The 15,251-nt window shown below is 36.6% G+C and overlaps 1 protein-coding gene across 2 annotated transcripts in view; it reads left to right on the forward strand.

Annotated features, from left to right (window-relative positions):
* The window catches only part of NOL4 (nucleolar protein 4), a 387,118-nt gene that overhangs the window by 260,535 nt on the left and 111,332 nt on the right, over nucleotides 1–15,251 (forward strand). The gene's annotated exons all lie outside the window — the stretch shown is intronic.

Genomic DNA, 15,251 nt, shown 5'->3' on the forward strand with positions numbered 1-15,251 from the left:
TTGGGTTTTTTCCTTTTTCCTTTAGGTGTAAGGTTGAATTCTTAAAGATTTCTTTTGTTTCTTGAGATAGGCCATAAGAAACAAAACTTCTTAGGACTGTTTTTGCTGCATCCCAAAGATTTTGTTGTGTTATGTTTTCATTTGTTTTTGTCTCAAGATATTTTTTTTTATATTTATCCTTTGATTTCTCCATTGACATATTGGTTATTTAGTAACATGCTGTTTAGCCTCCATATATTTTTGTTTTTTCCATCTTTTTTTTTCTTGTGATTGATTTCTAGTTTAATGCCATTTGGGCAAAAAAGATGCTTGATTTGATTTCAGTCTTTTAAAAGTTATTAATAATTGGTTTGTGGACTAACATGATCTATCCCGGAGAATGTTTCATGTGTAGTTGAGACGAATGTATGTTCTGTTCATTTTGGATAGAATGTTCTGTAATCTATTAAGTCCATCTGGTCTAATGTGTCATTCAAAATAACTGTTGCCTTACTGATTTTCTGTTTGGATGATCTATCCATTGATGTAAGTGGGGTGTTAAAGTCCCTACCACTATTGTATTATGTGAGTTTCTCCCTTTATATCTCTAGTTGGTGTTCCTACATGGGTGCACAGATACTTAAAAGGTTATGTTCTCCTTTTAGATTGATCCCTGTATAATTATGTAATACCTTTCTTTTCCTCTTATGGCAATCTTGTTTTAAAGTCTGTTTTGTTTAACATAAGTATCGCTACCCTACCTCTTTTTTTTGGGGGGGGGGGGTCTATTCAGTCACCCTGTGTTGATCGAAACATTTAGTCCACTTACATTTAAAGTAATTGTTGATAGGTATGTACTTATTGTCATTTTCTTAGTTGTTTTCTGGTTGTTTTTGTAATTCTCTGTTCCTTTCATCTTCTCTTGCTTTCTTATCTTGTGATTTGATAACTCTCCTTAGTCTTATGCTTGAATTGCTTTATCTTTATTTTTTTTGTGTATCTATTATAGGTTTTGGTTTGTGGTTACCATTAGGTTCATATATAATAACATGTTGTTAGCAGTAGGTTCATATATAACAATATATGTATATAGCAGTCTATATTATGTTGATGGTTATTTAAGTTCAAATACATTCTAAATACACTACAGTCTTACTCTCTCCCCTTCTTACATTCTATATATATGATGTCATATTTTACGTATTTTTATTTTGTGTATCCCTTAACTAATTTTTGTAGATATAATTGATTTTACTACTTTTGTCTTTTAACCTTTATACTAGCTTTATAAGTGATTAATCTACTACCTTTACTATATATTTGCTTTTACCAGTGAAGTATTTTCTTTTCATATGTATATATGAAAAAATATATAATATATATTATATACTTAAAAAATATATACATATATATTTAACTTGTACTTATGGCCTTTTCCACTGAAAGAAGTCTCTTTAATCTTTCTTTTAAGTCTTGGTTAGTGGTGATGAGCTGCTTTAATGATTTTTTTTTTTTTTTGGTCTAGGGGTCTGGGAATCTTCTCTCTCTCTCTTTCTCTCTCTCTCAATTCTTAATGATAACTGCTATTTAGAGTATTCTTGATTTTATTTTTTGTTTGGTGGTGGTGGTGGTGGTGGTGGTGGTGGTGGTGGTGGTGGCGGCGGCGGTTCCTTTAGCACTTTGAGGAGTTTATCCCGCCATTCCTGTCTGGCCTGTAAAGTTTCTGTTGAAAAATCAGCAGTAACAGTCTTATAAGGTTTCTCTTGTTATGTAACTATTTGCTTTTCTCTTACTGCTTTTAAGATTCTCTATTTCTAGTTTTTGACATTTTAATTATTATGTGTCTTGGTGTGGACATCTTTGTGTTCATCTTTTTTGGGGCTGTGTGTGCTTACAGAACCAGGACATCTGTTGCCTTTCCCAGATTAGGGATGTTTTCAGCTATTATTTCTTCATGTAGGTTTTCTGCTCCTTTCTCTCTTCTCCTTCTGCAACACCTATAATGTGAATATTAGTATGCCTTGTATGCCTGATATTGTCCCAGAGGCCCCTTAACCTGTCCGTCTGTCTGTCTTTCTTTCTTTCTTTCTTTCTTTCTTTCTTTCTTCTCTTTCTTTTTCTTTCTTCTCTTTCTTTCTTTCTTTCTTTCTTTCTTTCTTTCTTTCTTTCTTTCTTTTTCTTCCTTCCTTCCTTCCTTCCTTCCTTCCTTCCTTCCTTCCTTCCTTCCTTCCTTCCTTCCTTCCTTCCTTCGCTGTTCAGTTTGAGTGATTTCCACTACCCTGTCTTCCACATTGCTGATTATTCCTCTGCTGTTGACTTCCTCTAGTGTATTTTTCATTTCCTTTGTTGTAATCTTCAGCTCTTATTGGTTCTTTTTTATATTTTCTATCTTTTTGCCGATGTTTTCACCTAGTTCATCTATTTTTAAGTCTGGTGAACATCCTTATGACCATTACTTTAAACCGATTGTAAGTCAGACTGCTTATCTCCATTTCAGTTAGTGATTTTTTTCTAAGGTTTTGTCATAGTTTTGTTTGGAACATGTATTCTGTCTCCTGATTTTGTCTTTCTGTGTTTGTTTTTATGTATTAAGTAGGTCATCTATATCTATATTTCCTGTTCTTGAAAGTAGTGGACTTATGTAGAAGCTATCCTATGGGACCCATAATGCAATCGCATCTGGTCGCCAGAACCAGGTGCTCCAGGGGTGTCCTTTATGTGGGCTGTGTGCACCCCCCTGTTATGGCTATGCTGATGAGCAGGGCTCACTCCCAGTGTGGCTTGTTGCAATGACCACCTGTAACTACTGTGAGCACACTGCTGGGCAGGGCTGGCCCCAGTGTAGCTGGCTGAGAAGCCCAGCTGTAGCTGATGTGGGCATGCCGGTAGGTGGAGTTAGCCCCTAGTGAAGCTTGGTAAGAAACCAAGCCACAGCCGTTGTGGGTGTGCTGATGGTCAGGCCTGCCTGCCCTCTCACCTCCATCTCTGGGTCAGGAATTACTTCGGAGGTGCTTCAGTCCTGGCCAGGATTACCTGCTGGGTGTGGAATGACAGTATTGACTTTGGAGGACTCCAGTCCCCATTGAGGCTGCCTGCCAGGTGTGGTGGGGCAGGAGCTGCTTTGGAGGGGTACTTCCCAGCTGGGCATGTTGGGTGGGGTGGGTTCACAGATCACAGGGTGAGCGGTACTAGCCAAATAGATGGAGAGTGTCAAAACTACCTTCCACTAGCATCTGCCGGTTAGGCTAAAAGACGCAAGAAAAATGGTATCTGCCAATTCTTCCACTCCTGGAGAAAGTTCCTAAAATTTCCTATCTTTCTAACACACGCCTAAAGTTAGTCAACAAATCTTCATGTACAATCCAGGCACTTTTCAAACTGCTGCCACTGTGCTGTGTCTAGGAATGAGTGAGATAGCATGTTGACCCTTTGCAAGCACAGTAGCAGAGTCTTAGTTTCTTATAGTCCTCCAGTTCTCCTGGAGTTAAGCACTCCTGATTTTAAAAGCTTCCAGAGTTAAGCTCCACTGATTTTCAAAGCCAGACTTTATGGGGGTTTGTTATCCTGGTGCAGATCCCCAGTGCTAGCGATGGCGAATATAGGGATTAATTCCCTTACTCCTCCAGGGGGACTGCTTGTCTGTGATATTCCTCCTTGCTAAGCTGTCCTCAGGTAATACTAGTGCATGCCAATTGAGAGAACCACTGTGCTAGCCAACGTACGTCTTGAAGAACAGGCTTGAAAAACTGGTATTATTTTGAAGTGCCAAAAAAACAGCTTTATTTTTAAAATTATTAAGTGAGAGATTACCTTTCAGAGGTTATGATGAAAAGTAATGATACTGAAATAACTAAACTTTCATGAGAATTTTCAAAGTAATTTTTAAATTTGGTTCATTATTGGACAATGTCAAGATGAAATGTCAACTGTGATTTATTTATCCAAAAATGGTTTAAGATTAATCTCAATCGTTGGAAAGCATTTACACAATGGTCAATCAGTAAACCAAATAACAAATACCAATCTATGGTTATATAAATGGATAATTGCAGATTTGCATGCAGTTGAAAGTAATAATACAGAGATATCTTGTGAAATATGACATTTCAACTACTGTGTGGAGAAATCTTTTTGACAAAACAAGTGAGAAATTACAAATACCTAATTTGAAATATACGAAGACTATATCATTTTGTTGTCTTTATATTTAATAAATGAAAGAAAACACAGATAAAATATTAATGGAATATGAAAAACAAGAAAAGAGAAGGGACATCAATAGATGTTCTGAGACTGAGAAGTAACTGAATTGTAATAAAAATTTTCAGATCTTACTAAAGGCAGTAGTTAGGAGTAAGAAAAATACAATTAATGGTAAGGAATGAATTATATTAACACATTGGGAGAGGATTTACATTTCATATTGAATTTGACAGAATATACCAATATTAAGAAAATATAATCTCATAAAATGCCACTTAAATGAAGACAGTCACTTCATAGGAAAACTTGAAATGCCCTGAAAATTCATGGGTTAGACATGAAAAGAACTTGATTAAGGGCTTCCTCAACAGAAAACAATGTAACAATTTGCATGATATTAGCAATAATTAATTTGAAAAGCAAAGCAAAGTTTCTGAACTATCAACAGTAAAAGACACACTTCCATCAAACAGGCTAAAGACTGAATCACTTTTCTATTCTCAATGGATGATAATACAAAATAATTGTCATAAGAAGAAGCAATCAAAGAGCATGCAACCAAGAAATGTGAAAAGAAAACAGTATTATAGTAATGTGCCAGGGAGTTACTTAATTTTTAAAATATTATTTTTCTGTATTTTGTGATGATTATAGCATATATAAGCTTTTTAGAACCTCCTAATTTGTGATTTTTCTTTTATTAAATCTCTTTTGTATCTAACTTTTCAAGTAAGCGAGCCCTATCTCCAAATCGTATAACTTTAAGGCCTCAGAAAACTTGGATCAGATCTATGCTATGAGCCTAGAATGCTGCTGTAAGCATGGATTAATGATTCTTTAAATGATGAATAAATTATTGTTATATAAAATAACTGAAATGGAGGAAACTCACCAAACTAATCATAAATCTCATAAATTTTAAAATTTATTTTGGAAGTTTAATATGTATTGAAAAATAGAGAAAATAATATACAGAGCTACAAATAACTATCAGCCGAATTCAACAGTGATTAAGACTTTCCACGCTTTTTTACATTTTTCCTTTTTACAGTAGTATTTTAAAGCAAATCCCAGATATCCACATCCTTTCATCTCTTACACCTTAATTTGTGTGTCTAACAAATGTGGATAGTTTCTTACATAAATATTTACTTAACCAAATGTTAGGTCTTACATCTAGCAAAATTAATAAGAATTCATTGTTATCATGGAATACCCCCATTTATAGTCAAATATTCCCAAATTTTTTTCAAAATTGACATTTTGTATTGAGTTTATTTGAACCATGGTACAAGCAAGGTCAACAAATCTAATTTTATTACAGGCACAACCTCAGACACGTTGTGGGTTCAGTTCTAGAAAACCACAAAGTGAACATCACAATAAAGTGAACATCACAATAAAACTAGTGAAATGAATGTTTTCGTTTCCCAGTGTATATAAAAGTTTTGTTTGCAGTATACCATAGTCTCTTAAGTGTGCAATAGCATTAAAAAACAGTGTGTATATTTTAATGAAAGAACACTTCATTGCTAAAAGATGCTAACCATCACCTGAGCTTTTAGTGAGTCATAATTTTTTTGCTGGTAAAGGGTCTTGCCTTGATGTTGGTGGCTGCTGACTGATCAGGGTGGCAGATGCTGAAGGTTGGGGTGGATGTGGCAATTTCTTAAAATAAGACAACAGTAAAGTTTGCAAATTGATGGACTCTTCCTTTCACAAACAATGTATCTCATATGCAGTGCTGTTTGATAGCATTTGACCCACAGAACTTTCAAAATGAGATTTCATCCTCAAACCCAGCAGTGCTTTATCAACTGGGTTTTTGTAATAATCTAAATCCTTTGTTGTCATGTCAACAGTCTTCACAGCGTCTTCACCAGGAGTGGATTCCATCTCAAGAAACTACTTTCTTTGCTCATCTATGAGAAGCAACTCCTTGTCCATTCAAGTTTTATCATGAGATTATAGCAATTCAGCCACATCCTCAGGCTCCACTTCTAATTCTAGTTCTCTTGTTATTTCTACCATGTCTGCAGTTACTTCCTCCACTGAACTCTGGAACCCCTCAAAGTCCTTTATGAGGCCTGGAATCAACTTTTTTTTTTTTTTTTTAAGATTTTATTTATTTATTTGACAGAGAGAGCCAGCGAGAGAGGGAACACAAGCAGGGGGAGTGGGAGAGGAAGAAGCAGGCTCCTAGTGGAGGAGCCTGATGTGGGGCTCGATCCCAGAGCACCAGGATCACGCCCTGAACCGAAGGCAGACGCTTAATGACTGCGCCACCGAGGCGCCCCAACTTTTTTTCTTTTTGTAGAATTTATTTATTTGGGAGAGAGAGAGACAGCGAGCATGCAAGCGGGGTGGGGGGTGGGCAGAGGAAGAGGGAACCTCAAGCAGACTCTTCCCAGAGCATGGAGCCCAATGTGGGCTTGATCTCCCGACCCTGAGATCATGATCTGAGCTGAAATTGAGAGTTGGATGCTTGACTGACTCATCCACCCAGTCCCTGGAATCAACTTCTTATAAACTCTTGTTAATGTTGATATTTTAACCTTTTTCTTATGAATCACAAATGTTCTAAATGGCATCTAGAATAGTGAATCCTTTCCAAAAGGTTTTCAATTTACTTTGCTCAGATCCATCAGAAGAATTGCTACATATGGAAATTATAACTTTATGAAATGTATTTCTTAAATAAGACTTGAAATTCAAAATGACTCCTTGATCTATGGGCTCCAGGATGGATGTTGTGTTAGCAAGCATAAAACCATTGATCTCATTGTACATGGAGTGACTAGGTGCATTGTCAATGAACAGTAATATTTTGAAAGGAATCTTTTGTTTTTTCTGAGCAGTAGGTCTCAACATTGGGCTTAAAATCTTCAGTCAACCATGTTGTAAATAATTGTGCTGTCATGAAGGTTTTGTTTTTCCATTTATAAAGCAAAGGTAGAATGGATTTGGCATAATTTTTAAGGACCCTAGGATTTTCCTAATGGTCAATGAGCGTTAGCTTCAACTTAAAGTCACCAGCTGCATTAACTTGTAACAAGAGAGTCAGCCTGTCCTTTGCAGTTTTGAAGCCAGGCATTGACTTCTCTCTAGCTATGAAAATCCTAGGTAGCTTCTTCTTCCAATATAGGGCTGTTACTTCTTATATTGAAAATGTGTTATTTAGTGGCGCCACCTTTATTATCTGAGCTCGACCATCTGGATAATTTGCTGCGGCTTCTGCATCAGCACTTGCTGCTTCAGCTTGCACTGTTAGGGAGATGGCTTCTTTCCTTAAACCGCATGAACCATGTTCTGCTAGCTTCAATGCCATTGGAAGTTTTCATGTGTCTAAATAAATTTTATTTAGAGTTAAGGGGTCTTGCTCTGGATTAGGCTTTGGCTTAAGAGAATGTTGTGGCTGGTTTGATCATCTCTACAGACCACTGAAACTATCTCCATATCAGCAATATGCTTGTTTCACTCTCTTATTATTCGTATGTTCACTGGAATAGCACTTTTAATTTCCTTCAGGAACTTTTCCTTTGCATTCACAATTTGGTGGCACAAGAGACCTTGCTTTTGGCCTGTCTCTACTTTTGATATGCTTTCCTCACTAAGCTTAATCATTTCTAGCTTTCAGTTTGAAGTGAGAGACATGTGACTCTTTCACTTGCAATTTAGAGGCCATTATAAGATTATTAATTGACCTGATTTCAATTTTGTTATCATAGGCAATAGGAAGGGCTGAGGAGAGGGACAGTGATGGGGGAACTGACGGTGAGTGGAGCAGTCAGAACACAAACACTTTCTCAAGTTCACTATCTTTTATGGGCATGGTTTACTATTACAATTACAATAGTAACATCAGAGATCACTGATCACAAGTCACCATAACAATTATAATAATGAAGGAAAAGGTTGAAATAGTGTAAGCATTACCGAGTGTGTCACAGAGACACAAAGTGAGCTTAATGCTGTTGGAAAAATGGTGCTGCTAGATTTGCTTGACACAGGGTTGACACAAACCTTCAATTTGAACCCCCCCCCAAAAAAAAAACCAACCCCACAATATCTGTAAAATTCCATAAAACAAGGTATGCCTGTACATCTCTTAAATCTCTCCTAATGTGTCACTTATTTTTCTGGTGTCACTTACTGCAGACCCAAAGTCAGTGGTCCTATACGATGTCTCATATTTTGGGTTTGTCTCTTTGCTTTTTCTGGTGTCATTTAGCTTGTTACTCTATCTGCCTTATTTCTTATAAAGTAGAAGTTAGCTCTGGGCTAGTGTTTTTCAAACTTGAGAGAGCATTAGAATACCTGGAGGGCATGTGAAAACATGGTTGCTGAGTCTAGCTCCAAAGTGTCTGATTCAGGTGGTCTTGGATGGGGGCCAATAATTTGTATTTATAATAAGTTCCCAGGAGATGCAGTTACTGCTGATATAACAGGCACTCTTGAAAACCATTGCTTCTAGACTGCTGATATTTTTAATGATTCTAAGATTGCCCAATATATTCAGTAATGAATAATATATTTTTAAAAGCTGGCTGAATTCAGTAAGTTACAAATTACCAAATCAACATACAAAAATCTAATGTGCTTCAACTCTACTTCAATTAAAAAATTATTTCTATACACTAATAACAACTATCAGAAAGGGAAGTTAATAAAACTATCTCATTAAAAATTACATTTCAAAAGAATCAAATACCTAGGAGAAAGCTTAACCAATGAGGTGAAAGATCTATGCACTGAAAAGTATAAGACATTGGTGAAAGAAATTTAAACTGACACAAACAAATGGAAAGATATTCCATGCTGATTGATTGGAAGAAATAATATTACCACCCAAAGTAATCTAGAGATTCAGTGTAGTCTTATCAAATAATTTATCTAGACACATGAAAATTCCAATGACATTTTTCACAGAAGTAGGACAAATAATCCTAAAATTTGTATGGAACTGCAAAAGACCCCAAGTAGCCAATGCTATCTTGACAAAGAAAAAGCTGGAGATATCACGCTCCCCGATTTCAGTATGTATTACGAAACTATAGTAATTAAAACTATATAGTATTGGCATAAAAACAGACACCTAGATCAGTGGAACAGAAGAGAGGGACCAGAAGCATATGTGGTCAATTAATTTATGACAAAGCCAAGAACAGACCATGGGGAAAGACAGTGTCTTCAATAAACAATGTTGGGAAAATTGTACAGCTGCGTGCAAAAGGATAAAACCACTACTTAACACCATGTACCTAAACAAACTTAAAATGGATTAAAGACTTGAATATAAGACCTGAAACCATGAAACTCTGAAAGAAAATACAGGCGGTAATTTCCTTGATGTCTGTGTTGGTGATGATTTTTGGATTTGACATGAAGATCAAAAGCAACAAAAGCAAAAGTAAACAAATGGGACTATATTAAACAAAAAGCTTTTGCGCAGTGAAGGAAACCAACAAACAGGAGAACATACTTGCAAATGGTATATCCAATAAGAGGTTAAGATCCAAAATATATAAGAACTCCTACAACTTAACACAAAAAACCAACCAATCCAATTTAAAAATGGGCAAGGGATCTGAATAGACATATTTCCAAAGAAGACATACATATGGCCAATAGACACCTGAAAAGATGCTCAGTATCACTAATTGTCAGGGAAATGCAAATCAAAACTACAATAGGTATCACCTCACACCTGTTGGAATAGCTATTATCAAAAAGAGAAGGTATAACAAGTGTTGGCTAGGATGTGGAAAAAAGGGAACACTTGTGCACTATCAGTGGGAATATAAATTGGTGTAGCCATTATGGAAAACAGTACGGATGTTCCTCAAAAAATTAAAAATAGGGGCGCCTGGGTGTTTAGTTGGTTGAGTCTGCCTTCAGCTCAGGTCATGATCCCAGGGTTGAGCCCCACATCGGGCTCCCTGCTCAGCGGGGAGTTTGTTTCTCCCTCTTCCTCTGTTGTTTCCCCTGCTTGTGTGCGCTCTCTCTCTCTCTCTCTCTCTCTCTCTCTCTCGGTGTCAAATAAATAAAATCATTAAAAAAAATAGAAGTTTCATTATGGGGGCACCTGGGTGGCTCAGTTGGTTAAGTGCTGACTCTTGGTTTTGGCTCAGGTCATGGTCTCTGGGTCCTGAAATTGAGCCTCATGTCAGGCTCCCTGCTCGGCACAGAGTCTGCTTGGGATTCTTTCCCTCTTTCTCTCCCTCCCCTTCTGCTCCCCCCCCCCCCCCCCCCGCATGCTTTCTCTTGCTCTCGCATTCTCTCTTTCTTTCTCTTGAATAAATAAATACATACATAAATCTTTAAAAAGTAAAATGAAATCAGAAGAGTTTCATATGATCCACTAATTCTACTTCTGGGTATTTGTCTAAAGAAAATGAAAATACTAACTGGGAAGGTATACTTATTCCCATTTTCATTGAATTATTACTTATAATACTCAAGACATGGAAGCAACCTAAGTGTCCATCAACGGAGGAGTGAAGCAAGAAAATGTATTTTATATATGCAATAGATTATTATTCAGCTATAAGAAGAAGGAACTTTTGCCATTTGTGACAACACGGATGGACCTTGACGACATTCTGCTAAGAGAGTCAGAGAAAGGCAAATATCAAATGCTCTCACTTGTATGTGGAATCTTGAAAAACAAAACAAGACACCAACCAAAAGAGATATAGAAAACAAGTTGGTGTTGCCAGAGTTGGATGGTGGTCGGTGCATAGGGAATAGATGAAAGGAGTCAAAAGGTACAAACTTTGAGTTATAGAGTAAGTCACGGAGATGTAATGTACAGCATGGTGACTATAGTTAATAACATTGTGTTGCTTATTTGAAGTTGTTAAAGTAAATCTTAAAAGTTCTCATCACAAACAATTTTAAATTATATATGGTAGCAGAGGTTAACTAGAATTATTTGGATCATTTTGCAATATATCCCAATATCAAATCATTATTATATACCCAAAACTAATATAATGTTGTTTGTAAATTATAACTCAATTAAAAAAGAACTGGCAAGATAAATTTTTAAATTGCAATTTAAAAATTAATTCAAATTATCTTCTGTACAACTCTAATGTGTAAGCAATCACTTAGAAAACATTTATTGCCTTATTCCCCCTATGTGCTTGACATTGTGCAAGGTTTTAAGGATGGAAAAGGCATGGTCTCTGAGTAACCCCAACGTCATATAATTCTTAGGCTGTGTGGAAGGTGGACATGTAAGCTACTTCATGATCAGTGCTGTGACAGGGCTGCATATAGACTATTATGAAAACATAGATGCCTGCCACTAAATTCATGAGATTCTTCCCTTATTTAAGGCATGATAAAGAAATGAAAGTTTTGTCTTTATTTCCTTTGTCTGTATGTATCACAAATTGCCCCTCTAGCCTCAGCTGTGTCTCCTATCAAACACTATGGCCTTGCTCTCTGAGCCATTCTATGCTCTGACCACAGAGTAAGCAAACAGATTAAGCTTCTCTTTTTTTGGGGGGGGGAGGAGGGGGGAGGGAGGTTTCCTAGGTCCAGAGCTAGCAGTTCTATTAGGGTGGTAAAAATGTGAGAAAATAGAAGTGCAAATGTATTTTTTAAGAGGTCTTTGCTAAGGAGAGCCACAGGTTATCTCAAGAGGAAAAAATGGAATATATAATTAAGGCAAAAATATACTTTTGGCTCCATGAACTCACACCTCTGTTATGAGGATAGGCAAGTTTGCATCTTCCATAGGGCCTAAGTGGTGATTCCTTAAATTTTGGGTTTTTTTTAAGATTTGATTTGGGGGCACCTGGGTAGCTCAGTCAGTTAAGCATCTGCCTTCAGCTCAGGTCATGATCTTGTGGTCCTGGGATGGAGCTTCACATCAGGCTCCCTGCTTGGTGGGGAGCTTGCTTCTCCCTCTCCCTCTGCCTCTCCCCCTGCTTGTTCTCTCTCTTCTCTCTCTCTGTCAAATAAATAAAACCTTTAAAAATTTTTTTAAATTGGATTTTTTTCAATTTATACCTGGAATATGAAAATAATTGCTCCTGAAATGAAGGCTTCTTAGAGAATGGTCATCCAAGGTTCTTAATACATTGAGGTAGGTTTATGGTGTCGAAACTGCCATATTTTATGTGGGTTGTTAAAAGGCTGTAGTAATTTTTATGGCTTGATTCTATATTATCATACCCATATTCCCCATTTTTAAAAAAGAACTTTATTTTTTAGAGCAGTTTTAAGTTCAAAACAAAATTGAAAAGAAGATGCAGCGATTTCCATACACCCCTCCCCTGTGCATGTAATAGCCTCCCTCATTATCAACACCACTTACCAGAGTGGTACGTTTGTTATAATTGACGAACCTACATTGACAAACTGTAAATACCCAAAGTCCATTGTTTATATTAGGAGTCATGGTGTTGTACATTCTATGGGTTTGTACAAATATACAGTGACATGTATCTACCATTATAGTATCATATAGAGTATTCTCAGAGCCCTAGAAATCCTCTGTGCTCCACCTATTCATCCCCCAGCCCCCACAACTCCTGGCGACCAATGATCTTTTAACTGTTCAGAGTTCTGCTTTTCCCAGAATGTTTTATAGCTCAAATCCTACGATATGTAATCTTTTCAGATTGGCTTCTTTCACTTAGTAACAAGTGTTGGGTATTCCTTCATGTCTCGATTAGCTCATATCTTTTTAGTATTAAATAATATTCCATTCTCTGGAGGTACCACAGTTTATGCATCCATTCACCTATTGAAACACATCTTGATTGCTTTCGTTTTAGGAATTCGGAATAAAGCTGTTATAAACATCCCTGCGCAGTTTTTCGTGTGGACATAAGTTTTTAACTCTTTGGGTAAATACCAAGGAGCAAAATTGTTCATATGATAAGAGTATGTTTAGTTTTGTAAGTAAAAACCAAGTCGTCTTCCAAAGTGATTGTATCATTTTGCATTACCATCAGCAGTGAATGAGTTCTGGTTGCTCCACATCCTCACCAGCATTCGATGTTGTTGTCCAGATTTGGCCATTCTAATAGGGTATAGTGGTATCTCTTAATTGCTTTAATTTGCATTTCCCTGATGACATATGTGGAGCTTCTTTTGATAGGTCTATTTGCCATCTGTTTATCTCCCTTGGTGAGGTATCTCTTAAAGTTTGGGGCCCATATTTTAATCAGGTTGTTTACTTTCTTGTCATTTAGTTTTTAGTGTTTGTGTATTTTGGCTAACGGTCCTTTACCAGGTGTGCCTTTTGTAAATATTTTCTACAGATCTGTGGGTTGGCTTTATTCCCTCATTTTTTAAGACCAAATAGTTTGTAGAAAATGGGACATTGCAACAGTCTTAAGTGCTATTTCTGTAGAGCATTTCTTTGTTGCTCTGAGAGAAGAAGTAGAGGTCATGTGTTGATTCCTATCTCAGTCTAGCTTGAAAGAAAATGCAAATTAACATGAGAAGTAGAGAGCAATGATAGTGCTTAATTCTGTGTCAAATGCCATAGTACATTAAGAGTTCACAGTTTAGAGAAACATTAAAGTAGACTGAGATAGAAGAGGGAATCTTGATGGAAATTGAATTTACTTGGATTGGCCTTGAAAGCTAGTTTTATTTTCAACAGTGAGAGAGACAGGAAATGACACTCCAGCTAAGAAACTGGATTTAGAGTTATGCAAATTTCAGTTTATATTATAGAAGGAAAAATTGATTATGCTTTAGATTTAGATTCTGAATAGTCTCAGATCTGTAAGACTGGGTCTTCTTTACCTAGTGGGACTAGAGGTATAAATCCGATGTCATTCCAGATGGTTCTGTTTATAGCAGACGGCTGGGTTGTGGATTTCACATGGCATGTAGAAAGAATATCTTAGCCCAACATATTTGTCTTCAGATAAGTGTATTGTAACATTTTTTAAATGTTGCACATTGGCATTAAAAATACATATATGGTGCATTTTTTCAAACCAATGGAATATTTGCCTTATATTTTATTAGGTAAATCTACCTTGTTAATTTAAAATATTATTATATTACAATAATATAAAACATGTTTTTTAAAATTTTACCTCTATTTTTTATGTCAGGGATCTATTCTAGTTTTATTCTTTCTCTGATTATGCAGTAATAATATATTAGCATGATCCTTACAAATTCTACACATGTTATCACACACAGGCATTTTTGAACACTGCTGATTTAAAATTTTCCATTGTGAGGTTCTTTCAAAAGCATTCAAAAACATTTTAGCTTTTTGATTTGAGGATGCTGCTGCTGTTTACAGAGATATTGTCCATTTCACTGAGGTCACCGATGTATCTAAGTTCTTATATGTGAAATTTGGGTTGTTAATCTGGCCTTACCATGATTGATTTCTGTACCATTCCAGACTCAATTGCAAAGGACTAAAACTCAGGCTTAGGCGAAGAAAAAATGAAGGGGGATGGGGTGTAGAAGAGTACAGTATCAAACAGCTGATGGGCTAATTTCAGGCACAGTTGAATCTAGAATCTCAGATGATGTTATTAGGAGTCTATTCTACTTAGCCTTGCTGGATTCAACTTGATCTCAGCTACCCAGAGGTAAAGCTGGGGCACAGCTGGGGTAGAGGAGGTTGCTGCCCTGGGATTGGTGCTCTCACCTGGGGGGGCAGAGGCTCTTTCTAAAAGGAAAAGGTGCTGCACAGACAAAGAAGTAGGAGATAGCACAGCAGGACCCATGGTTGGTCTTGAACACAATTATTGAGGTTCGTGAGAACTGTGTTGGTTGGCATTCATCTTCCATTAAGCATTAGGAAGCATTAAGCTTAACATAATTCGGAAGAAACCTGGTTTCTTTTTTCTAGACCAAAATTCGATGCGATCCTAAGACTCCCAGACAATTTAAAAACTGATTTTCAAGACATTGTCTTGTAATTAGCACCCCTAGTATCAATATTTTGTGTAGTCCTTGTTGGACAAATCAATTAACTATATTCACCCCTCAGTTTCCTTATCGGTTTAAAAAAATACTGACACGGTTAGATTGACTAAGGTCTGAGGTCATTTCTGTTTCTAAGAATATGT

This window comes from Ursus arctos, unplaced genomic scaffold (genome assembly GCF_023065955.2).
Source record: "Ursus arctos isolate Adak ecotype North America unplaced genomic scaffold, UrsArc2.0 scaffold_17, whole genome shotgun sequence".
Taxonomy (NCBI): domain Eukaryota; kingdom Metazoa; phylum Chordata; class Mammalia; order Carnivora; family Ursidae; genus Ursus; species Ursus arctos.